The following is a 25,259-nucleotide window of genomic DNA, read 5'->3' as shown; positions in this document are numbered from 1 at the left end:
AATTGGAATGGATTGACCGCCGCTAAGACAAAAGTTTTGCGTAGCAAAATGTAATGACGGAGCCTCTGGACAGCATGGACTGCTGCCAAGGCCAACTTCTCAACTGGAGAATAGCGGAGTTCAGGGCCTATCAAGCCTCGGCTCAAATAATAAATCACGTGCTCGACAAGAGCATCGTCTTCCTGAACTAGAACCATACCAATGGTAGATTCTGCTGCAGCGAGATATAAAAGGAAGTCTCTACCATAATCCGGTGGACTCAAAAGCGGGGCAGAGACTAATGCCTTTTTCAAAGCATCAAACGACCGCTGCGCAAAGTCGTCCCACAGGAATGGAACTCCTTTCCGTAGCAAACGCATGAACCCTTTAGTGATCTCAACATAGTTTGCTATAAACCTTCTTAAGAAATTGGCCTTCCCTTGAAGACTTTGAAGTTGACGAATTGAAGACGGGGGAGGCAACAGAACTATTGCCTCAACCTTGAAGGGATCAACCCGAATCCCTTCATTAGACACAATAAACCCTAACAACCGACCGGATGTAACCGCGAAAACGCACTTATTGGGATTCAACCGGATTTTATAGAAACGACATCGCTCAAAGACTAATTGAAGATGACTAGGATGATCAGTCCTCTTTCGAGAACGAGCAGCGAGATCATCTAAGTATGCTTCGATGATATGTTTGATGTCGTGGAAAGCGTAAGACATGGCCCGCTGAAAGGTGGCTCCAGCATTTTTAAGACCAAAGGGCATCTTTCGATATGCAAAGGTACCCCAGGGACATATGAAGGCAGTCTTATGCTGATCCTCAGGACGAATGGAGATCTGATTATAACCCAAAAAACCGTCCATGAAGGAAAAAATTTCATTACCCGCACACTCGTCGATAATCTGGTCAATGAATGGCGTGGGGTAATTGTCTTTTGGACAAGCCTTGTTCAAGTCCCTAAAATCGATGCATACACGGATTGTTCCTTGCTTTTTGTCCACAGGGACTGGATTCGAAACCCAATCCGTAAGAGGAACAGGGTATATAAAACCCGCCTTTAGCAGCTTCTCAACCTCAGCTTTGATAGCCGCTGCTTTCCTAGGGTTAACCGGCCGAAGCCTTTGACGAATCGGTTTTGCGTTTTCATACGTCTTGATCTCATGTTGGACTATAGAAGGATCAATGCCGGGCATTTCCTCATAAGACCAAGCAAATACATCACGGTATTCCTTGAATAGGTCGGTGTAAATTTGAATTTCTTCAGGGGAACACTCACTTCCGATGAAGATATTCTCGATGATGTTAGGATCCTTAGAGATGTTTATAGGTATCGTTTTTGAGATTACCGACATATTACCTTCGGCACGCACGTGTGTTGGAGCCAAAGGGTTCGACACCATACAAACATCATTACCAACGAGCTCGGAGAATCTAGATTCTACTTCCTGCAATGGAGGAAGAAAATATGAGCGATGGTGTAAGTCTTCCCAAGGTCGATCTATACCCATCATAATTTCGAGGATTGCTTCTTCAGAAGGTAGAACCGAATCTAAGCAGTCCAAGGCAGAGTTAGAATCAAAGCTCCAAGCGGGGGCCACATGACCATCTAACTCCTCTTCAGAAAAAGGAGTAGAATGGTTATCTGCAGAGTCTACGATAGCCTGATATCTAAGCTCAGCTGCAGATATAGGAAATGCCATTCCATTAACTTGCCCTTCAACTAATGTGGTCGTAGGTGAAGGCAAGGTCCAAGGGTCGGAAAAATGATGAGTTCGGAAGAACTCCTCTCGAGAAGATTCCTTGGATGATGAAATAGCATTGATTCTTGCAAAAGGAGAGGGAAGATCAAACGTACCCATCAATGAGGAATACATCCCTACTCCTAAATTCTCAGTCGGCGGGCGAGGGTTATCCACCAAAGGAACAGTAGAGTCAGAGGTTGCTTGAGGATCGATTGGAGCATAGTCCAATTGATCAACCTTAACGATTTTCCCCTCATGAGGAAAGCAAATGACACGAAATAGAGTCGAAACAACGGCTTCCATCTCGTACACCCAGTTCCTTCCTAATAGGAGATTATAGTCTAGGTTAGCATCTACGACTTCAACTTTGATATTAACGACCTTCCCTCCAACACATATAGGAAAGGCCGGGATAATCCCATGCGGCTTGTGAGAATGGCCATCAAATGCAGTTAAGACGGTTGGTGAAGGAACAACCGAAGGTGAACCAATAGCCTTCCAACATGACATGGACATGACGCATGTGGAAGCTCCTTCATCTATAACGGTGCGAAAAATATTGATTTTCCGGTATGTTGACTTTACCTGAAAAGCCATATGATGAGGGAGTCTCTTTTTGACATTTGAAATGTCAAAAGAGAGCACTAGAGAGTTAGCTGGATCGTCTGCTCCAATGGCGGAGAGTAAAGCACTTCTCTGAGACGGACACGACTGGAGAACTTCCAAAGCGGACATAGCACATGGGCTTTGAGCCAAATCCTCCACAATGGAGTAATTTTGAGCAGCTCTAGCATTGGGGTTAATTGTCGCGCGTTTGGCGGAACCTTTCGGTATCCTAGGTATCGTCTCAACAGGAGGTCGCTCAATATGAAGGTCATTACTTCCGGGAACCGTTTTATCCTTAGATGTTTCGGCTTCACCATAATCACGTGACCGAGTAGTCACGTTAACGTTTGAACCCATCATAAAAACATTTGATGCTTTTTCCCCTTCCTGGTTGCCCCCCGAGGAGGTCCCAGGATTTGAATTTGCGCCAGCAAGAAGTTGCTGCCCTTGGGGAAACAGGTTAGTCAACACAGCTTGCGAACTAGAAGTCCCTTGCTGTCCTAACAAGTGCTGAGCGTCTTCGATTCTAGGGCAAAGATGAGTTAGATGGTCCCCACTGCATAACTTGCAAGGAAACTTAACTTTCTTTCTCGACTCACCCTTACCACCACCAGCGTTGTTGCCGGATTTATTTGCATCGGGCTTCCCATCCGAGTTCTTCTTTTTACCACGTCCTTTCTTTTTCCCATTGGAATTTTGATTTCCTTTGGGGTTATCGGATTGGACGGCGTTAATGGAAGAATTTTGGGAAGCAGGAGGATTAGACATTGTGACTTGGTTGTTAGGAGCAGTTTGTAATGACAACTGCTGCAATTGATTCAACAAGTTCACTGTAGTCGAGTCTACTGACCCCACGATACCATCCGCGTGAGGACCTGGCTTTGGCTTAGCTAAATCAACCTTAGATCCAGGAGCATCTGGCAAGTACTTTTGGAGGATCCCAGACTGAGAGTAGATCAGTTCTAATTGCTGGGCCCTGAAAATGGCTTGCTCCTCAGAATAGACCCCAGACATGGAGACATCCTTGGAGATCTCAGGTTGCAAAGACTTCAAAAACCACTCTAGACGGTACTCCAGAGGGATTTCGGCTTTAATGAGCCTTTTTCTCCGTCTCCATTCCTGTATGTGATCAGAAATGTGGGTTGCCTTATCCTGACGAAAGGTAGCCAGAAGTTCAGTTCCGGCATCATAGCGGATAGGCAACTGGAAGTGATTCAAGAAGATATTAGCTAAGTCTGTGAACGATGTAAAGCTGCCCCCTGGCAACTCTATATACCATTTAGCCGCATTACCAGTCAAGGTGCGCTGAAAGAGTCTCAACCTAACCGAATCTTCGATGAGGGAGTTAGATGAGCACCACAAATGGAATGTGGTTACATGATCGCCCGGATCTTCACCACTCTTCCCTTCGAATTTTGGGATGTCCGAAGGGAGTTTGGTTGGGACCGGAGGCCAGGCCGGATTGTATCTGATAGGGTCATTTGTTAGCTTAGTGAGATCTGGCAAGTTTAACGTTGCCAGAAATGGAAGCCTAGGAGGACCTAGGGGATTCCACCCAGACTGGGCAGAACTCCCAAAGTTCTGAAAAGATTGTCCTGGGATTTGAAAGGCACCAGGCTGCCCCAAGTGACCAGTAGAACCAGCTGAACCAAAAGGCAAGCCTTGTGGTCCAGCAAAATTCAGAGTTTGATCAACTCCTGCCGTATAAGCTCCATAGCTTGCAAAGTTTCCTCCTAAAGAATTGTAAGGAGTCGATAACCCCTGATATGGGTTCCAAGCCGAAGCGAGGGGAGGAATACTTTGAAACATGCTAACCATGGAATACGGCCTACTTCCTTGTTGGCCAATGAATGGATTCGCAGTTCCTGCGTTACTAACCCCAGGGTTATTCCAACCTTGGAAAGGATTGCTGCTTTGTCCTATTGAAGAAAAAGGCATGGATCCTACCATTGGGTTGGAATGTGGGATATGACCACTTCCAAAAGGAAAACCCTGAAATGAAGCCGATCCGCCCATCATGGACGTAGCAGCACTGAACGGAACTGACGGAATACCCTGTGATTGGGTGCCAAAAAGGAAGGAACCAGTACTAAAAGCATTGGTTTGGGCATTTCCACTCGTGGACGGAATGGAGGTAGACCCAACCAAAGATGTGCTAGCAAACGATCCGAACAAGGAAGCGGAGGGGATGGAAATGGTTCCTCCCCCTTGCACCGATGTTGGGGTTTGCATAGTCGTAGCACTCGTGGAAGCCATGCTTCCAGTAGTGATTATAAATGGTAAGCGCGTAGCGTAACCTGGACTCGCTGGTCTATATAATGGAGGCCCAACGTATTGCAATACGTCTGGATAACTAGATGGTAGTGGAGAATTTGGAATCACTAATGATTCTGAAAGTTCTTCTACCTCTACGTTATTCTCCGCTTGAAAGCGAACTTGAGAAAAGACTGGAGTGTCCCTCTCTTGTTCAAAAGTACCAGGCCTTGCTTGGCCGCTAATATCCCCGAGAGGAGGATCAATCCCCGATGCGTCAACCGGCGTGGGACGGACCCCACCGGTAGTATTCCCTCTGCGCCTTCTAGAAGAAGGCTCTAAACTAGGTGGCGAGAGACCACGAAGTCTTCGAGACCGTCTTGGAGACCGGTCAGCCACTTTGAATTTTTCGTTAAGATCTAACTAAAGACTCAAAAAATTAAAAGCTAAGCCGACTAGGAGCACAGAGCACACAGTATAAAGTTCCTAAAGATACAGCCAGTCAAACAACTTTCAAGTATTTCCGCTCCGGGTGATTGAGACCGGACACCAAAATACGAGAAAGTGAATCAAAGGGCCTTCCGAGGATAGTCTGGGATGATGAGGGCCCAGTCCTATCAGCGAAGGTATCAGAGGAAGTTACGCTGACCTCCTAACAACAGTCTGCGCCGGTGCAAGCCCCCAAGCTTCGCAAGGGTGCCCTCCGAAAGTACTGTCGAGAGTGATAAAACGTCGACCTCAGGTGCCACGGGATTCCCCTCCGCAGCCACCTATGCAGATCCCTAGGAGAGGCAACTATGGGTACCAACTCGTCGCAGAAGCAAGGCGAAACATTCGTGAGGTAAGTTCGGACAAGTAGGAGAGGGGGTATCTCTCTTCCCTGTCTTCACAGACCCTCGTGCTTAACTCCCAGATCCGGAGCTTTCCTGGTCTTCCTAACGCTATTGGATTTACTCTCTTTAATCAGACTCTTATGTTTGACATTTTGTGTGGCCTTGGAGAGTTAACTCTCCACTCGCCTAATCCAAGGCCCTAAAATCCTAAACTTGTTGGTGTAATAACTAAAACAAAAAGTTCTAGTGGATTTTAATTAAGCGCTTGATTTTATTAGGCTGTTCTTTAAGTCAAAGGTAATGGAGGTGAAACTTGTGGTGTTTTATGGACGCAAAAGAAATTAATAAAACTTAGCTACATGCATATGCACTTTTGTTTTCGATGAATAGCAATTTCTATGAGGTTCAGAGACACTTGTAATATAAACAAATTTTCTTTTTCTTTTCAGACCCCACACTCACAAAAACTAACAAAACTAAATATGCCTAAAAAAAAAGATGCAAATCTTACCCTAATGCAAGAACTAAATGTGGATGCACGATTCAAAGACTACTCTAAAAACAAAGAAGGAAAGTTGCTGCTTTACCAAATTTTGTCTTGCCACTGAAATGCTTAGATAGAAGATGATTTGTTACTAATCATTTCGTCCAAACAATAAAAACAAGTTTTAAGATAAAAACAAAGCACTTTCACTTCGCAAAAAAGGAAATCAAATGAGAAGCAAGTTTAAGAAAGCGAAACTCAAAAACTTTCAAAAGATTTTCTTTCAATCAAACCAAAAAGTCTTTTTCAAAGGAAAACTCTCAAAAATACTGACACTAATGATTGATAAACAAGCCACCAAACACTTTTGTGAATTGACACCTTTCAAATGATGAAAACTCAACAAAAATAAAATGTGTTCGAAAACGCTTTTGACAATCAAAAGCAGCAATGAAAGTCCAAAATATCAAAAGACAAGTTTCAAGAAACTGGTAACAAACAAATTTCCCGAAACAAAGGAGTAAATGGTCATAAAAATGATTTCGTTAAGCAAACACAAATGTCATGAAAACAAAATGGACACAAAGATTTGAAGACAATCTTCCCACTCTGCCGAAACAGAGCAATCAAGATTCTTAAACAAAAATCTTGTGTGTCAAAAATCAATGACGCTTGCAATCAACGAAAAACAAGACTAGCACTCCTTATAACTAGAGAGAGTTCGAAACAAGATGCCCCCTATTAAACAGAGAACTGTCACTGGAAATTGACTGTTTTAAACTGACCCAAACCACCAGACAAACATTCAGCAAAAGAAAAATTATAAATCTTGAAAATTATGTGATATACGCGCCTGCAATTATTTGCAGAATGCGTGTATACGCGACTGTAACTAAGGAAACATGCGTATACGCGGGTTTACTTAGTGCAACTTGCGTATATACGCTTCTGTAATCCAGAAAAAGTGCGTATCTGAAGTCTTTCAAGAAAAATAAAAAAAACACAAACTGAAAAACTGGAAAAGCTTGGAGTTCAAGAAAATATCAGACAGTCAGAACAAACAAACAGAGGGACTGAGCCTTGATTGGCTTGAGGACTACCCAAACTAGGAACAACAAGAGTGTTGTCCCCAGTGGAGTCGCCAATTCTGGTTGAAGGGAAAGTACCCCTAGGGTCCTTTGGGCTAAGACTCTACCAGACTGAAAATTGCTTATTCAAAGAAACACACACACACAGCCATCTTTTTTACTTTTAAGCAAATTCTAATGTTTAGGGTACATACCTAAGGTCCTACGTTCGAGAAGACCGTTAGGGTGCAAACCCTTCTTGGAGTTCCCTTCTTCTTTCTTTGACCTGCAAGACAAACAAATCAAAGAACACAACAGTACATGTATAGAAGTTTATATATAAATCATCTTTATGCTATAAAGTTAGTTATAAAAAATCTTTAAGTAACCACTTTCATAAGAATTCAACACAAGAATCTCATAAGCATAAAGAAAGATTATTCGGGAACAAAGACGTGTTTCTTTATATATAAAGGCAAATAAAGTACATATATCGGAAAGATATCACCTGAACACCTTCAGCAGGCTCCAAGCAAGCTTCCTCCCGGATTCGTTCCAGCCTCAAGCCTCCAACAAGAGCTCCTTCCAAGTCTTACTCAATGATGATGTCAAGGATGAATGATCACCAATACACATGGAAACAAGAGTTTCCTATGCAAAATGGGGGAAGTGCAGAATGCACCAAGGACTTCAGACCTGGTCTAAGGGAAAAATCTCAGCATAATAATCTTGCTCTCCTTTCTCTCTCCCTTTGGCCTTCCCTTTGATGTCTTTTTATACCCTCTCCAAAGTAGTTTTTTAGTTAGGAGTTGGTTGGGAACAGTTGGGCCACGGGCACTAACAGGTGATCCAGCAGGTAAACCCGCGATCACCGCCCGAAAAAGAGGAAATTATATTTTTTTAAGTGTTTTAATAGATACACGCGGGTTGGGTATGACAGACCCGCGTGTACACGCGTTTAACACAGGGCAAAGTCGCGTATAGGGAATAAAACACTGTTTTTTAAATTTTTGGACCAGGTCTGGAAGGAGGGGTTGCCCTAGGCCATAAGTGCAGCATCACAAACCATAAGAGTGAGATTTGGAGCTATAACAAACACGGTCACCAATTAATTTAAAATACACACAATGATCTGCTTTGCTTCTGGTGAAGCCAAGTCCCCGTATAAATGTATCAAATTTCTGATACCACATCCTTGGTGACTGTTTTAACCCATATAGATACTTCTTTAACTTGCATACCAGTTCTTTCTTACCCTTCACCGCAAAGCCTTCAGGTTGCCTCATGTAGATTTCCTCTTCCAAATCCCCGTGAAGAAATGTTGTCTTCACATCCATCTGTTCTACCTCAAAATCAAAAGCAGCAGCAACAGATAAAAGTAATCTAATAGAAGCTACCTTGGCAACAGGAGAAAAAATATCACCAAAATCAATTCCCGGCACCTGGGAATAACCTTTTGCTACCAACCAAGCTTTGTATTTCTCCACCTTTCCTTCTGCATTAGTCTTCTTCTTGAACACCCATTTTCTGCCAATGGGTTTCCTTCCAGCCGGAAACTCTACCAGATCCCAAGCCTCATTTTTGTGCAAAGATGCCATTTCATCAACCATGGCCTCTTTCCAGAGTTTTCCATCCTCTGAATCCACTGCTTCCTCCACAGTTCTGGGATCATCATCAGTAATAGACAAAGCAAAATTTGAACTGAAAGCAGATGGACTATACCTTTCTGGCTGCCTTCTTTCTCGACCTGATCTTCTCACAGCCAGAGTTTGTGGCTCTTCATCTTCTGATTCCTCCTCTGCTGCAGAGTCTGATTCTTCCTCCTTTGGCTCAAACTCTATCTTCTCAGGTTCCTTTGGTTGGACTTCAGATTGAATAACATCTTTTACCTCTCTGAACACCACATCTCGGCTGTACACAACCTTCCGTGTGACTGGGTTCCAAAGCTTATAACCCTTTAAACCATCCTTATACCCAATAAAGATGCACTTTTCAGATTTACTATCCAACTTGGTTCGTTTCTCCTTTGGAACATGTACATATGCATCACATCCAAATACCCTCAGATGTGAAAGAGAGGGTTTCTTACCAGTCCATACTTCTTGTGGAGTCTTATTCTCCAACGCTGATGAGGGTGATCTGTTGATCAGGTAATGTGCAGTATCCACCGCCTCTGCCCAGAATTCCTGTCCTAACCCGGCACCACTGAGCATGCTTCTTGCCCTTTCCATCAACGTCTTGTTCATTCTTTCTGCGACTCCATTTTGCTGAGGTGTATATGGAGTAGTCTTCTGCCGTGCTATACCACACTTCTTACAAAATTCTTCAAATTCCTTGCTGCAAAATTCTCCACCATTATCTGTCCTCAGCACCTTTATCTTCTTCTCTGTCTGATTTTCAACCAGAGCCTTAAATTCTTTAAACCTGTCAAAGACTTCAGATTTCTTCTTAAGGAAATATATCCATGTATTCCTTGAGAAGTCATCTATGAATGATACATAGTACACAGACTTACCCAGTGATGGAACCTTCACAGGTCCAAACACATCACTGTGCACAAGCTCTAATATCTATTTCATCCTCTTACCACCAGAGGGGAAACTCACTCGATTCTGCTTCCCATACACACAATTTTCACAGAAATCAAAATCCAAAGAGCTATCATTCATACCTTCTACCATACCTTTACCATGAAGTATTCGAAGGCCCTTCTCTCCAATATGTCCAAGCCTTTGATGCCACAACATGGTCTTCTCTCCAGAGACCACTAGATTTTCTACTCCATTTTCAGGAACCATAGAACTATTGCACCCATCAATAACAGTGCTACCTTGCAGCTTGTACAGAGTTCCAATCCAAACTCCCCGCATCAATATCAGTGCTCCTCGAACCATCTTGCAGGTATCTTTCTCGAACACCGTCTTTACACCTGCATCATCCAACTTGCTTACAGAAATCAGATTTCTGGCCAATGCTGGAATATGTAGAACACCCGGAAGTGTTCTAACCCTTCCACCTTGCAACTTCAACTTTACTTTTCCCCGACCAATGATTCTAGCCTTCCTATCATCTCCTAAGAAGACATCACCACCATCGTATTTCTCATACTCGCAGAACCACTCTCTATGGGGAGTGAAGTGAAAGGATGCACCTGAGTCAATCAACCATGCCTCATGATCTACAAGTGTACTTGAAGAAGCCAAGTACACATCCCCACCTTCATTTGAGGTGGTTTTTGCCCCTGCAGAAGGAGCATCATCAGATCCCTTTCCTTTATCAGGAGCTTTAGATTTACAATCCCTTCTGAAGTGCCCTTCCTTTCCGCATTTCCAGCACACCACCTTTGTAGGTTTTCCTAGAGATTTAGATCTCCCTCTAGATTTAGATCTCCCACTCGATGACTTATTTTTGTTTTTGTTCTGGGACCGTCCTCGTACAGACAAGGCATCACCATTCTGGTTGTCCATATTCTTCCGTCTCATCTCCTCCATCAGCAAGGCTGAGACTATTTCATCAAACTGCAAAGCAGTTGCATTGCTACCTATTGCAATAACCAGACTATCCCACGAATCTGGTAGAGAACACAATAGACTGATGCACTTATCTTCATCTGAAATTTTAATATCAACAGATAATAATTGACTTACCACAGTATTAAACGCATTCAGATGCTCTGTCACCGAGTCTCCATCTTTCATCCTCAGGTTATACAGCTTTTTCCGTAGGAACAGTTTATTCACCAGAGACTTAGATTGGTACAAAGTCCCTAACTTGACCCACAAAGCCTTTGCCGTAGCTTCCCCTGATACATTCAGCAATACTGAATCTGAGACACACAATCGTATTGTGCTCTTTGCCTTCTGATCCAATTTCTTCCATTCTTCATCGGTCACTCCCGATGGTTTAGTACCCGGATCTATTGCGATCCACTGATCTTTATCGACCAACAGATCCTCCATCTTGAGTTTCCACAACTCAAAACTCTGACCATTGAACTTCTCAATCTCGATCTTTCCACTGCTCGCCATCTTCTTTCACCACCAGAATCGATCTCGCAGATCTCCCACTGAACAGGGTCTACCACAGGCCCGAGCGAAACCCCTTAGCAACAAAGGCGTCCCCTTGAAGCCAAAACAGCTCCGATACCAAATGTAGGTTTTAACCCTGTACAAAAATTACCTGCATACAAATTATTAAACAAAGAAAATAAACAATGCGAGAGCATAACCCATAAAACACATATGCACAAAGATTTTTCCCTGGATCCCAAAACCGGGACTACCAGCTTGATTTTTCATTATGTTCCTTTCAATGTTACAATACATATTTATACATGCCGAAGCATCCAATACCATGGACCGAAAAACCATCGCGTCCAATACCATGTGCGAAAATCATGCACAAAACCATAGGTAGGTTCGCCCAACCTAATATAGGGTCCAAAAAAAATTTTCCCGGGGCGCTGCCCCGGACCCCGTAGAGGGGGGCTACCCGCCCCCCCTGTGACCCCCCCACTGCGCAATCGACGCAACGAAGGGGGGCTCCCGCCCCCCTCTAACCCCCCGTTTAACTACGTAGGTTAGTCATGGAAAGAATATAACACAACCCAACAATATCGTGTACTCTTCGGATGATATCTTCGACACGTATCCAACATTAAGCATAGAGTGGCTACATGGCGGTTTACTAACCCAAACACTATCTACTCATTAAAATTTACCTCCAAGAATTTGTGAATGAACTCTTTGAATGCTTGTTGGCTTGTTCAAGCCTAACCTAGGTTCAGTGTTAATGTTGGCTTGTTCAAGCCTAACCTAGGTTCAGTGTTAATGTTGGCTTGATGGGGCTTGACCCAGGTTCAGAAGTGTTTATCCAAACAAATCCCGAAACTACTGGCCATTTCGGTAATAGTCCATGGAGCACGGACTGAGGTCTCACCCGAGGTAGTATGCGAGGGTACTGGAACCAGGTTTCCACACCCTAAGGATGTCTTGATGAGGTCTGGAAAGGTCATGAACTGATCTTTAACACTTGTACTATTTTGCACAGCTATTCGACCTTCGCGTAGCCCTGGTATTGAGCTCGAAGAGGCGTTGTCTAGATCCCTTACCCTTAGTATGTGTTTATTATAGATCTGACTTAATTCAGTAGTCTTTAGAAATCATTCAATATTAGTATGTGCACACAAACATAAGCCTTACAGAGATTCATAAAACCATAACAGAAGAGTAAACACATAGATCTACAAGCAGATTTACGATATTTTAGAAACAATTATCTTTTATTAATCTTTTTGTTCCAGTACAATCCAATTCCTACCCTATGCACACAGTTGTAGGGGTCTGCGCACACAACTGCGGACTCTACCAGGCCTTTATGCACACAGCTACAGAGCCTCTTCTGCTACTACAACCCTCAACTCGGACTTACAAACTCAGATTAACTATTACAGTCAATAACCCGTAGCACTTCAGATCCGATCTAAAACTAAAACTGACCTCTACACTTAGAGCATTGCTCTATTTATACATTCCCATGGTCCGCAGACCATGGGCAAGCTGACTCACTTTTTACTATCTTACATTATTTTTTGGCGAACAACCCTTTGACTTGACTCATTACAACTCACATTTCGCGCAGTTCACTAATCCTTTAAAATACCATTACCCAAAGTTGTCGGCTTTATGCTCCAAGACTGTTACGCAAGGGATCCACTACCCAATAGGCCCCCAACACAAACATCATGACTCGTCTCGAGTCACTTGTCCGGTGTGGTGATCTTCACACGAAGTTCATCCAGTAATCTCTACACTTCGCAGACGTTTGCAACACATTCCTTCATTGTCTACTATATCAATTGTTCATGACTATCTGATGCATCATTGTCAGATGCACCCTCTTGCCTTTTCGCATATGTGTCCTTCATCTGTGCCAGGTTCCCCATAATCACGGTGGTGACCGTGAATGCCTCTTCGAGCGAAGGTTAGATGCGTGCTTTAAGCCCTGCTTCCTTCTAACATGTAGTGTCCACCTGTTCTTTCATAGTCTGGGCCTCCCTCATCTTAGTGAATCGCTGGGTAAGGGTGACCATCTGTACGGTCCTCCGAACATTGTCATAGGCCTGCTATAATTCCTGCCTTTCTATCTCTAAATGTTGTAGCATTATGTCCTCTTGCAATGAAGTGACGGTGACGAGTGACTAGTCCAAAAATCCTGTTCAGTCCTATACAGTGTGCTATATCTCTTTCAACCCCGATTGAATGGTGTGGTGGCACTGCTCTTTGACTTTTGGGGATGTAGAGGACTACGCCTTCAGTGACAACTCCGCGATTTGTAGGTTCAGCTTTGACTGAACCTTCGTAGCCTCCTCTTGGGTCCTGTGGACTCTAGATGCCAGTTGATCAATCTTTTCCGTGGTGGGCAGTGCCACCGGCATGGCCAACTCCAGAATGCTGCTATAGGCCTCCTCCACTGCCTGTTCTAATCCCTAGTTTTGGACGACCAAGCTGTTGCACTGCAGGCTGAGCTGTTCTAAGTTTACCTTCTGCTCACTCAAGACTTGGAGAGCACGGCCCTCCCTGGCGCGAAGCTCACCAGTTACCCCATCTTGCAGCTGGTAGAGGGTTTCTTTGGGAAGGGCGGCCAAATTCAATCCCCAGCCCCTCATGTCACATTCGTCTTCTGCGAAGACGACACCTTTTGGTAACATCAAGGTGTTTGTTGTGCGTGTGCACACCATCTGCTCAGCTTCGGCTATATCTTCCGCAAGGTGCGGTGTCATCACTCCTGGAAGTCTCACCTGTAATGCCTGCAACTGCTCTTTGAGCTCCCCCAACACAGTTGTCTGCTCCGTCATCAACTGTCAACAAGGTATCCCTCCACAGTCTTCGTTGTCTTTGTCCTTTTGCGGGCGGGTGGCTACTACTGGTCGCGTGGCCTCTTGAGTTGGGTCACTTTTTTGTAACGTCCGTGCATTGCTGTGTCTCTACCTCCCTCTATATGTCCTACTCTGTGGACATTTCCTGACCTTCCTTAGTCTCCTCAGTGGACGCCATTTTTTTTTGTATCATCTGCTCTATTGCTGCTACCCCAGCCGCCTTCTGTTGCATGGCTGCTTCCTGTTCCTAATGCTTTCTCTCCGCCAGCTTTGCAATTCACAGCTTGGTCTCCCTCTTCCTCTGCTATTCTGTGATCTTTTCTAGTTCCACCAAGTCCAGGATGCACAACTCTAGAGACCATGATGCCATTACTTCAAATATTTCATCAACTGTGGCAATGAACGGTAGCTTTACCCACTCTCGGGCTGGATCCTTGCATGCCCAGATATACAAGTTATGCATATCCGCCTTGAATTCTGCTGCGCTTTACAAACTATTATATATCGTCAGGGACAAGCATGATCTGCAGTTGATCCATGTTCATAAGCTCACCTCTACAAATGCCCAAAACACTTTTATCTCCTAAATCCTTGTCACGTCTTTCGTTGCCCAGAGTGAGGTGTATCTCACAGCCTCAGGTAGGTTCTTCGCAATGGTGAGAAAATAACTGTCCGTCGGCAACTCCCTGGCAACCAGAAAGATGGATAAGAGAAACCATGCATAGTGGAAGGTCTTACACTGCTCCTGAGCTTCCCTACAATTCATCAAAAATTCATCACAGAGAAACTACACACAGTTGAACTAGACCCCTTCTGCACACTGCTCCGCCAACGCAATTACAGATGTTGGCACTTCATCTGCACTGCATTTCCTCATGAGGTTGCTGACTAGCAGCTAGGTGGCAATGCGAACCCCTCGTTCCTTGATGCTTGCTATTACATACCCTCGCTTCCTTTTCTCTAGCTTATATTTTTCCTTCATAGCTTCTGTGAGGCCCAAGTCGCTGCTCTTTCTTGCGATGTCTATGGGATTGCTTCCTTTAATGGGAAACCACAAAATTCAGTGAATTAGGTCAGCTGTGATGGGAATCAGCTCCTCCAACCAAAGATACCCATCATGTACTAGACACAATAGCTGCCAGATGACAAAAATTGTGATGGGCGCATAGTGGTAGTGGGGTATCCACCGCAGATGGAGTAACCCAGCCTTCTCCACACCGCGCAACCATTTCTACTGCAGTAATTTTTCCGTGGCCAACTGTGGGAACTTCTCACTATTTGCGAGGTCCTAGTCTTCAAATTTTATATTCGGTACCCATCCTAGCGGCAGACCATCAAACCTTATGTCATCCGAAAGAAGTGGGGTCTAGAGCGCACTCTTCGTGGCCTCCAGGTCCTTCGGTATCTTGGCTACCCCTTTCCACCGGGGAATGTAGGGGGGTAACTCTATCACTAAAGGTACTTGGGAGACATTCTCCACCTCATCATCCTGTGCCTCAATTTGGGCTATCAAGGCTTGCAAATCTTCCTCCTCCTCCTCTATTTCAACAGAACCATTTGTTGGCTTGATGGGGCCTGACCTAGGTTCAGAAGTGTTTAGCCAAACAAATCCCGAAACTACTGGCCCTTTCGGCAATAGTTCGTAGAGCACAAACTGAGGTCTCACCCAAGGTAGTATGGGAGGGTACTAGAACAAGGTTTATGCACCCTAGGGATGTCTTGATGAGGTCTAGAAAGGTCACGAACCGATCTTTCGCACTTGTACTATTTCGCGAAGCCATCTGACCTTCGCGTAGCCCTGGTATCGAGAACAAAGAGGTGTTGTCTAGATCCTTACCCTTAGTATGTGTTTATTATAGATCTGACTTAATTCAGTAGTCTTTAGCAATCATTCAATATTATTCAGCACGTGCAAACATAAGCCTTACAGAGATGCATAAAACCATAACAGAAGAATAAACACATAGATCTACAAGCAGATGTACGATATTTCAGAAACACTTATCTTTTATTAATCTTCTTGTTCCAGTACAATCCAATTCCTACCCTATGCACACAGCTGCAGGGGTCCACGCACACAGCTGCGGACTCTACCAGGCCTCTGTGCACATAGCTACAGAGCCTCTTTTGTACTACAACCCTCGACTCAGACTTACAGATTCAGATCGACTATCTCAGTCAATAACCCATAACACTTCAGATTCTATCTAAAACTAAAACTGACCTCTACACATAGAGCCTTGCTCTATTTATACATTGCCATGGTCTGTAGACCATGGGCAGGCCGACTCACTTTCTATTATCTTACATTATTTTTGGGTTGGCAACCCTTTCACTTGACTCATTAAAACTCACGCTCTGTGCACTTCACGAAGCCTTTACAATACTGTTACCCAAAGTTGTGGGCTTTAAGACCCAAAACCATTACGCGGGGGATCCACTGCCCAACAGTTAATTAGCCAAACAAATCCCTACACTATTGACCCTTTCAGCATCAGCCCGCAAAGCGCGGATCGAATTCTCACCCGAAGCAATATCGGGGGATGCTGGAACCAAGTTTTCGCACCCTGAGATGGTCGTGATGTTAGTTTATTCCTTTTATTCTTTCCTTCGAGTAGGTCACTTGACTCTAGGGCTTACTAGATGAGCCCTCTATTCTACCCTTCAATACCTCTGCAAAAAGGTACGATTGACCTTTGCACAACCCTAACCTGCGGCTCAGGTACTTTTGTGCTACTATGGCAACGTACCGTGCAAATTCCCAACTAGTCTAAGTGTCTTACTTGTCTTAATAAACAATTAAAGTTAGCACCGCGTAAACATATATCCTTAATTGCATTCAGTTTTCCAATATAATTGCATTCATTCGCACATCATATAAGCATTATAAAGGAAATTCATACATAAAATGACAAGATGCATTAATCAGAACAAAGACTCAGAAATTGCAGAATACTTCTCTTTATTGATATCTTTAAGTGATTACAGACTCTATCCACCTTGCGCACATAGCTGCAGGGGTTCGCACACTGAGCTGCGGACTTCCACCCTAGGCCTCTGCGTATTCAGCTGCAGAGCCTCTACCTACACTACAACTCGAACTTAGACATCTTATCTCAGAGCTATGACTATCTTCTTCATTACATTGATGACTCTAAAAATACTTAGATCTTAGCTCTTTTTATATAATCCCATGGTCCGCAGACCATGGGTGGATCTTTTACAGCCGACTTTACTTTACAAAACTAAGGGCAGACAACCCTTTATGACTTATGACACCTTCGCACTCACGACCAAAATATGTGGAGTCTTTACAAGTTTATTACAAAATTTGACCAAAACATGGGCTTTTAGCCCCAAAACTATCCTTGGGGGATCTTGCTCCCAACAACGCTGGGTTGACTACGTGGGAGAATATCGCTGACGCATTCTTGAGTCCGAATGGCATCGCCATGTACTGGAAACACCCCCATTCCATGGCAAAGTTTGTTTTACTCTTGTTTTATGGCATGATCTTAATCTGATGGTATCTAGAGAACCAATCGATGAATGAATAGGCCTCCTATCCTCCAACATTATCCAATACCTCATCAATAAATGGTGTCAGAAAAGGATCATGGACGTAGTCATCTTTAAGATTCCTAAGATCTATGCAAATTTGTATTTATCCTTTCTGTTTCTTTTCTTGGACCACCATTGGGCTCACCCAATTGGATTCCTCCACAGATTCGATAATGACTGCATCAAGCATATTTTCTAACTCCAAGCAGACCTTTTCCTTATATTTGGGATTAAGGTGATATGGCCTTTGCTTGACGGGCTTCGCGTCTGGTTTCAAAGTTATTTTCATCACACCCAAATCGCCTATGATGCCTTTCAAGTCCGAAAATTTCATAGCAAAAATATCCTGGTACTCATAGAGTAACTCAACAATTTTATCCATTGTGGCATCATCCCAGTAATCTCTAATGTTCACAAATTTTGGCTCCGCTTCAGTACCAATGTTTACTTTCCTCGTCTTTATTGATGTTGTGATATCTGGGTTCTCTATCTATGAACCTTTGACCTCGTAGTGGCCTTCCATTTTTGGGATATTGATATTCCTTGGATCCTCATTCTCCCCTTCAACAGTCACATTATAGCATTCCAATGCATGGCACAGCCGGGTGCTCCAATCCGGTTGAACCAATTTCAAAGGATCCTTTGTAATTTTGAATATTTCTTCCTTAACCTCTTGCAACGCCTCATCAATGCTTTCAAATATATATTAAAAACTAAAGGTCATAAAAAATCCTCCCCTTAACACACCCCACTCCATAGTGTCATGGCGGAGCTTTGTTGCCAGGTACTAATTCATAGGGATTATATCTAGAGTGTGACAGAATAAGTGCACCCACTTTGGCTACGGCTTTGTTCTGTAGACTCTAGTCCACTTTGCTAAATGATCTCATAGATCATTCCTCCCATCATAGTTCTCAATTAACCACACTTTATGATGACTAAATATCATCCTCATCATCCTCCTGTAATCGTGCCATTCATCAAAGTTGTCCTTGTGCGTACCCCACCATCGAGTGGACGTAGCGCATAGTGCCAAATCCAATGCCTAAAAACAATGATCCTCTAGGAATTCTCTTTCAAAAGCATCCAAAAACTTATCTACATTGGTTAAACCATCATAATAAGGTAAATTTCTTACCTCCGATGACACACAATGCAATGATTTAGTCATCATATTGCAGTACAGCGTAGATACTTCATGCAGCCTATTCTGCCAATGCTCAAATTCTTCATCCACATCTGAGGTACAGGAGCTTTCGAAGTCCCATGAAATCCATCCATCAGCTATTGGATTAACCCAATATTGGTCTCGCACTATAGTTTTCTAGATTTCATCCAAATCATCATCACTTTCCTCGTAGTCACGGACCGGTTCAGTATAGCGCGGTCCTTCTACAGGGTCCAATGGTACTACAACACGGAGTGATTTCCTTTTGAACGACATTGTCTGCTTATTCAAATGGATTACCCCATTCATATCAATAGCCCAGTCAATTCCAAGGAGGGTGGGGTATGGACTGCTGTCATTAACAATCTATATCACTTCAAAATTATCCAATGCACTTGCACCTTCTATATCCACGGTAACTCCGTGCAGAAGTCTGATAGGGATAATCTTCTGTTGGTTCACCATTGTCAGTTGAATTGAAGACCACTGTAATGTAGGTCTCCCCATCCTCTCCAATGTCTTTTTAGGCAAAATCTTCACGTCACACCCCAAATCTAGAATAACCTAGTCCATCTCATAGTCTCCTATTTGCACGGTGAGCCTCATCTCACGCCCTTTCCTTGTCTTATGTTTGCCAATATTTCTGACTATGTAGTGTCCTTTAGGAGCATTTTCATTCCCAATGCACTTATTTATCAATTTTTGTAGCCCTTTCATAGCCCTTCTATTATGCAGTAGTTTCATACACGTCTCTAAGAAGGTGGTAGGAACAGAGGGGTCAACCTCTGTAGGCGCGTCGATTGCTGTCAGTTTGTCTTGACTTCCTGAGGTGGAGGCCTCAGCAAATATTTTCTTCACCTCCATAAACATTTCCTTCACGCACTCTAGATCAAACCCAACCTCCTTGTCGGGGTCCTTCCAGACCCACCCACTTTCTTCAGGTTGTTGTCCTTTATCATCACTAGTCATTATTCCACTTTGCAGCATAATATTCACATTTGGATCTTCCTCATGGGGCTTGGCCCTCATCATCTATAAGTTCTAGGTAGGATGTTGAGGCTGCACCTTCTTCTCTTGCATCTTGGCTATCAACATAGGGAATTCTTCTATTGTATGGTCAAACTGAGTGCATTATTGACATGATAAGCCTGTCTGACATGTACACTCCTGAGCGTAGTGCCCCGGTGTTCTTCAATTATATTAAATGACCTATCCCCGACCTCTTCCAAGTCCTCCTCCTCCTTGGCCTCATCCATGTCCCTGATATCCTCAGTGCACTCCCCCAGCGCCTTGATCTGGAGGCCGCGTTTATGCTTGCATTCAATACGTAGGAGTCCTTGCCATTGTTATGCTACGGCAGTGGCACTCATCGTGGCCCACTATTGGTTATGTGGTGCCTGACCTAGGTTCAACATTAGTTAGCCAAACAAATCTCTTCTCTACTAGCCCTCTCAGCATCAGGCCGCAGAGCGCGGACTGAACTCTCACCCGAAGCAGTATCGGGGGATGTTGGAACCAAGTTTCTGCACCCTGAGATGGTCGTGATGTTAGTTTATACCCTCTGATCCTAATTTCATGTAGGTCATTAAGATTTAGGGCTCTGTCAGTCTAGCCCTTTATTCCACCCTTCAGTACCCCCGAAAAGGTGTACGATTGACCTTCACGTAGCTTTAACCTGTAGTCCAGGTACTTTCGCGCTGCTATGATAGTGTATTGTACAGGTTCCCAAGTTATCTTATGTGTTTTACTTATCTTACTAAACAATAACAGTTAGCATCGTGTAAACTAATATTCTTACTTGCGTTCAATTAACCAATATAATCACATACATTCACGCATCACATAAACATTGTAAATGAAACCCAAAACGCAATATAACCAGATGCATTAATAGGAAATAAATACAAGGGATTTGTAGAATACTTATCTTTATTGATATCTTAAGATTATTATAGACTCTATCCACCTTGCGCACATAGCTGCAGGGGTCCGTGCACTCAGCTGCGGACTTTCACCCTAAGCCTCTGTGCACTCAACTATAGAGCCTCTACCTACGCTAGGACCCGAACACTTAGACTTCTCTACCAAGGCTTCATGCTTGTCCAACTATTACTAAAACTACTTAGATCTTACTTACTTAGATCCTTTTTATCCCATCCCATGGTCCGCGAACCATGGGTGGATCTTTATAGCCAACTTTACACTTTACAAAATAAGGGTGGACAACCCTGTTGGGTTGTGTTATATTCTTTCCACGACTAGCCCAAATAGTTAATCGGGGGGATTAGAGAGGGGGTCACATGGGGTTTGAGGTGTACCCATAACCCCACATTATGGGGTCTGGGTCAGTGCCTCAGAAAATTTTGGTTTTGGAACCTATGTTAGGTTGGGCGGACCCACCTATGGTTTTGTGCATTATTTTCGCACATGTTTTTTGGACGTGATGGTTTTCGGTCCATGGTATTGGATGCTTCGGCATGTATAAATATCTATTATAAGATTGAAAGGTACATAATGAAAAATCAAGCTAGTAGTCTTGATTTTGGGATCCAAGGGAAATCTCTGTGTATATGTGTTTTATTTGTTATGCTCTCGCATTGTTTATTTTATGTGTTTTAGAATTCGTATGCAGGTAATTTCTGTACGAAGTTAAAACCTACATTTGGTATTGGAGCAAGTTTGGCTTCAAGGGGACGCCTTTGCTGCTAAGGGGTTTCGCTCAGGCCTATGGTAGAACCTATTCAGTGGGAGATCTGCTAGATCAATTTTGGTGGTGAAAGAAGATGGCGAGTAGTGGAAAGACAGATCAAGAAATTTAATGGTCAGGGTTTTGAGTTGTGGAAACTCAAGATGGACGATTTGTTGGTGGATAAAGATCAGTGGATCATGGTAGATTCGGGTACTAAACCAATGGGAGTGTCCAATGAAGAATGGAAGAAGTTGGATCGGAAGGCAAAGAGCATAATACAATTGTGTGTCTCAGATTCAGTATTGCTGAGTGTATCAGGGGAAGCTACAGTAAAGTCTTTATGGGACAAGTTAGGGACTTTATACCAATCTAAGTCTCTGGTGAATAAACTGTTCTTGCGGAAAAAGCTATATAACCTGAGGAAGAAAGATGGAGACTCAGTGACAGAGCATTTGAATGCATTTAATACTGTGGTAAGTCAGTTAGCATCTGTTGATATTAAAATTTCAGATGAAGATAAGTGCAACAGTTTGTTGTGTTCTCTACCAGATTCGTGGGATAATCTGGTTTTTGCAATAGGTAGAAATGCAACTGCCTTGCAGTTTGATGAAATAGTCTCAGCCTTATTGACGGAGGAGATGAGATGAAAAAACATGGAGAGCCAGAATGGTGATGCCTTGTCTGTATGAGGACGGTCCCAGAACAGAAACAAAAATAATTCATCGAGTGGGAGATCTAATTCTAGAGGGAGATCTAAATCTCCAGGAAAACCTGTAAAGGTGGTGTGCTGGAAATGCGGAAAGGAAGGCCACTTCAGAAGGGACTGTAAATCTAAAGCTCCTGACAAAGAAAAGGGATCTGATGAGGCTCCCTCTACAAAGGCGAAAACCACCTCAGATGAAGGTGGGGATGTGTACTTGGCTTCTTCAAGTACACATGTAGATCATGAGGCATGGTTGATTGACTCAGGTGCATCCCTTCACTTCACTCCCCATAGAGAGTGGTTCTGCAAGTATGATAGATATGATGGTGGTGATGTCTTCTTGGGGGATGACAGGAAGGATAAAATTGTTGGTTGTGGAAAGGTAAAGTTGAATTTGCAAGGTGGAAGAGTTAGAACACTTATGGATCTTCTACATATTCCTGCATTGTCTAGAAATCTAATTTTTGTATCCAAGTTGGATGATGCAGGTGTAAAAACAGTGTTCGAGAAGGATACCTGCAAGATGGTTCAGGGAGCACTGGCATTGATGCGAGGCATTCGGATTGGAACTCTATACAAGCTACAAGGTAGCATGGTTGTTGATGGGTGCAATAGTTCTGTGGTTCCTGAAAGTGGAGCAGAAAATCTAGTGGTCTGTAGAGAGAAGACCATGCTGTGGCATCAAAGGCTTGGACATATTGGAGAGAAAGGCCTTCAAATACTTCATGGTAAAGGTATGGTATAAGGTATGAGTAATAGCTCCCTGGATTTTGATTTCTGTGAAAATTGTGTATATGGGAAGCAAAATGGGGTGAGTTTTCCCTCTGGTTGTAAGAGGGCGAAATAGATATTAGAGCTTGTGCACAGTGATGTGTTTGGACCTATGAAGGTTCCATCACTGGGTAAGTCTGTGTACTATGTATCATTTATAAATGACTTCTCAAGGAATACATGGATATATTTCCTTAAGAATAAATCTAAAGCCTTTGATAGGTTTAAAGAATTTAAGGCTCTCGTGAAAAATCATATAGAGAAGAAGATAAAGGTGTTGAAGACAGATAATGGTGGAGATTTTTGTAGCAAGGAATTTGAAGAATTCTGTAAGAAGTGTGGTATAGCATGATAGAATACTACTCCATATACACCTCAGCAAAATAGAGTTGCAGAAAGAATGAATAAGACATTGATGGAAAGGGCAAGAAGCATGCTCAGTGGTGCCAGGTTAGGACATGAATTATAGGCAGAGGCAGTGGATACTGCATGTTACCTAGTCAACAGGTCACCTTCATCAGCATTGGAGGATAAGACTCCACAAGAGGTATGGACAGGTAAGAAGTGCTCTCTTTCAAATTTGAGGGTATTTGGATGTGATGCATATGTACATGTTCCAAAGGAGAAATGAACCAAGTTGGATAGTAAATCTAAAAAGTGCATCTTTATTGGGTATAAGGATGGCTTAAAGGGTTATAAGCTTTTGAACCCTGTCACATCTTGGTTGTGTACAACCAAGATGTGGTGTTCAAAGAGGTAAAAGATGTTATTAAACATGAGGTCCAACCAAAGGAACCTGAGAAGATAGAGTTTGAGCTTAAGGAGGAAGATTCAGACTCTACAGCAGAGGAGGAATCAGAAGATGAAGAGCCACAAACTCCGGGTGTGAGAAGATCAGTTTGAGAAAGAAGGCAGCTAGAAAGGTATAGTCCATCTACTTTCTGTTCAAATTTTTCTTTATCTATTACAGATCATGATTCCAGAACTGTGAAGGAAGCAGTAGATTTAGAGGATGGAAAACTCTGGAAAGAGGCCATGGCTGATGAAATGGCATCTTTGCACAAAAATGAGGCTTGGGATCTGGTGGAGTTGCCGGTTGGAAGGAAACCCATTGGTAGCAAATGGGTGTTCAAGAAGAAAACAAATGCAAAAGGAAAAGTGGAGAAATACAAAGCTCGGTTGGTAGAAAAAGGTTATTCCCAGGTGCTGGGAAATGATTTTGGTGATATTTTTTCTCCTGTTGCCAAGGTAGCTTCTATTAGATTACTTTTATTTGTTGCTGCTGCTTTTGATTTTGAGGTAGAACAGATGGATGTGAAGACAACATTTCTTCACGGTGATATGGAAGAGGAGATCTACATGAAGCAACCTAAAGGCTTTGTGGTGAAGGGTAAGAAAGAACTAGTATGCAAGTTAAAGAAGTCTCTGTATGGGTTAAAATAGTCACCAAGGATGTGGTATCAAAAATTTGATACATTTATACAGGGACTTGGCTTCACCAGAAGCAAAGAAGATCTCTGTGTGTATTTTAAATTAATTGGTGACCATGTTATTTATCTGGTCTTGCTAGTTGGAAATGAAAAAGAAATTATCTAGGATTTGAAGACCCAATTGTCCTCCAAATTCGACATGAAATATCTTGGTGCTAAAAACTATATTTTGGGCATGGAAATTAAAAGAGATCGGGCAAAGAGGAAGCTCTGGTTAAACCAGAGGAAGTATGTCGAGACAATACTGCAGAGGTCTAATATGCAGGATAGTAAACTAGTGAAGGTTCCTATTCCTATAGGTGTGAGGTTATCTGCTGAACAATGTCCCAAGACAGAAGAAGAGGAAGAGGACATGTCGCATGTTCCATATGCAAGTGTAGTTGGTAGCTTGATGTATGCAATGGTCTGTACTAGACCAGACATTGCACATGCAGTGGGAGTATTGAGCAGTTTTATGTCAAAACTAGGGAAGGAGCATTGGACAATAGTGAAGCGGGTTTTCAGGTATTTGCGTGGCACTAGTGATTATGGTTTGTGCTACCAAGGAAGACAAAGATTGGACAGAGTGTTGGATATTCGTGGCTTTGTTGATGTAGACTGGTCTAGAGATATGGACCAGAGAAGATCTACAAGTGGGTATGTGTTTAACCTATTTGGAGGTACAGTCAGTTAGGTGAATAAGAAACAATCTATAGTGGCACTATCAACTACAGAGGCAGAATACATAGCAGCCACTCATGCAAGCAAGGAAGCAGTTTGGTTGTAGAGATTGTGTTCAAGTATGGGGTTAGTACAAGAAGCTATAAGGATATACTGTGACAGCCAAAGTGCAATTTTCTTGGCAAAGAACCCCGCATATCATTCAAAGACAAAGCACATTGATGTTCAGTATCACTTTGTGAGGGATATGATAGAAGACAAAAAGGCATTGCTGGTAAAGGTGGACACTTTTGAAGAATACTGTAGATGCATTGAGAAAATCTGTGAGCTCTGAGAATTTTTCTTGGTGTAGAGAGACAATGGG

The sequence above is a fragment of the Pinus tabuliformis genome, chromosome 6 (genome assembly GCF_031772625.1).
Source record: "Pinus tabuliformis cultivar Carrire ecotype Pingquan chromosome 6, CPIR1, whole genome shotgun sequence".
Taxonomy (NCBI): Eukaryota; Viridiplantae; Streptophyta; class Pinopsida; order Pinales; family Pinaceae; genus Pinus; species Pinus tabuliformis.
The sequence above is the reverse complement of the archived record's forward strand: the minus strand, read 5'-3'. Positions refer to the sequence as shown.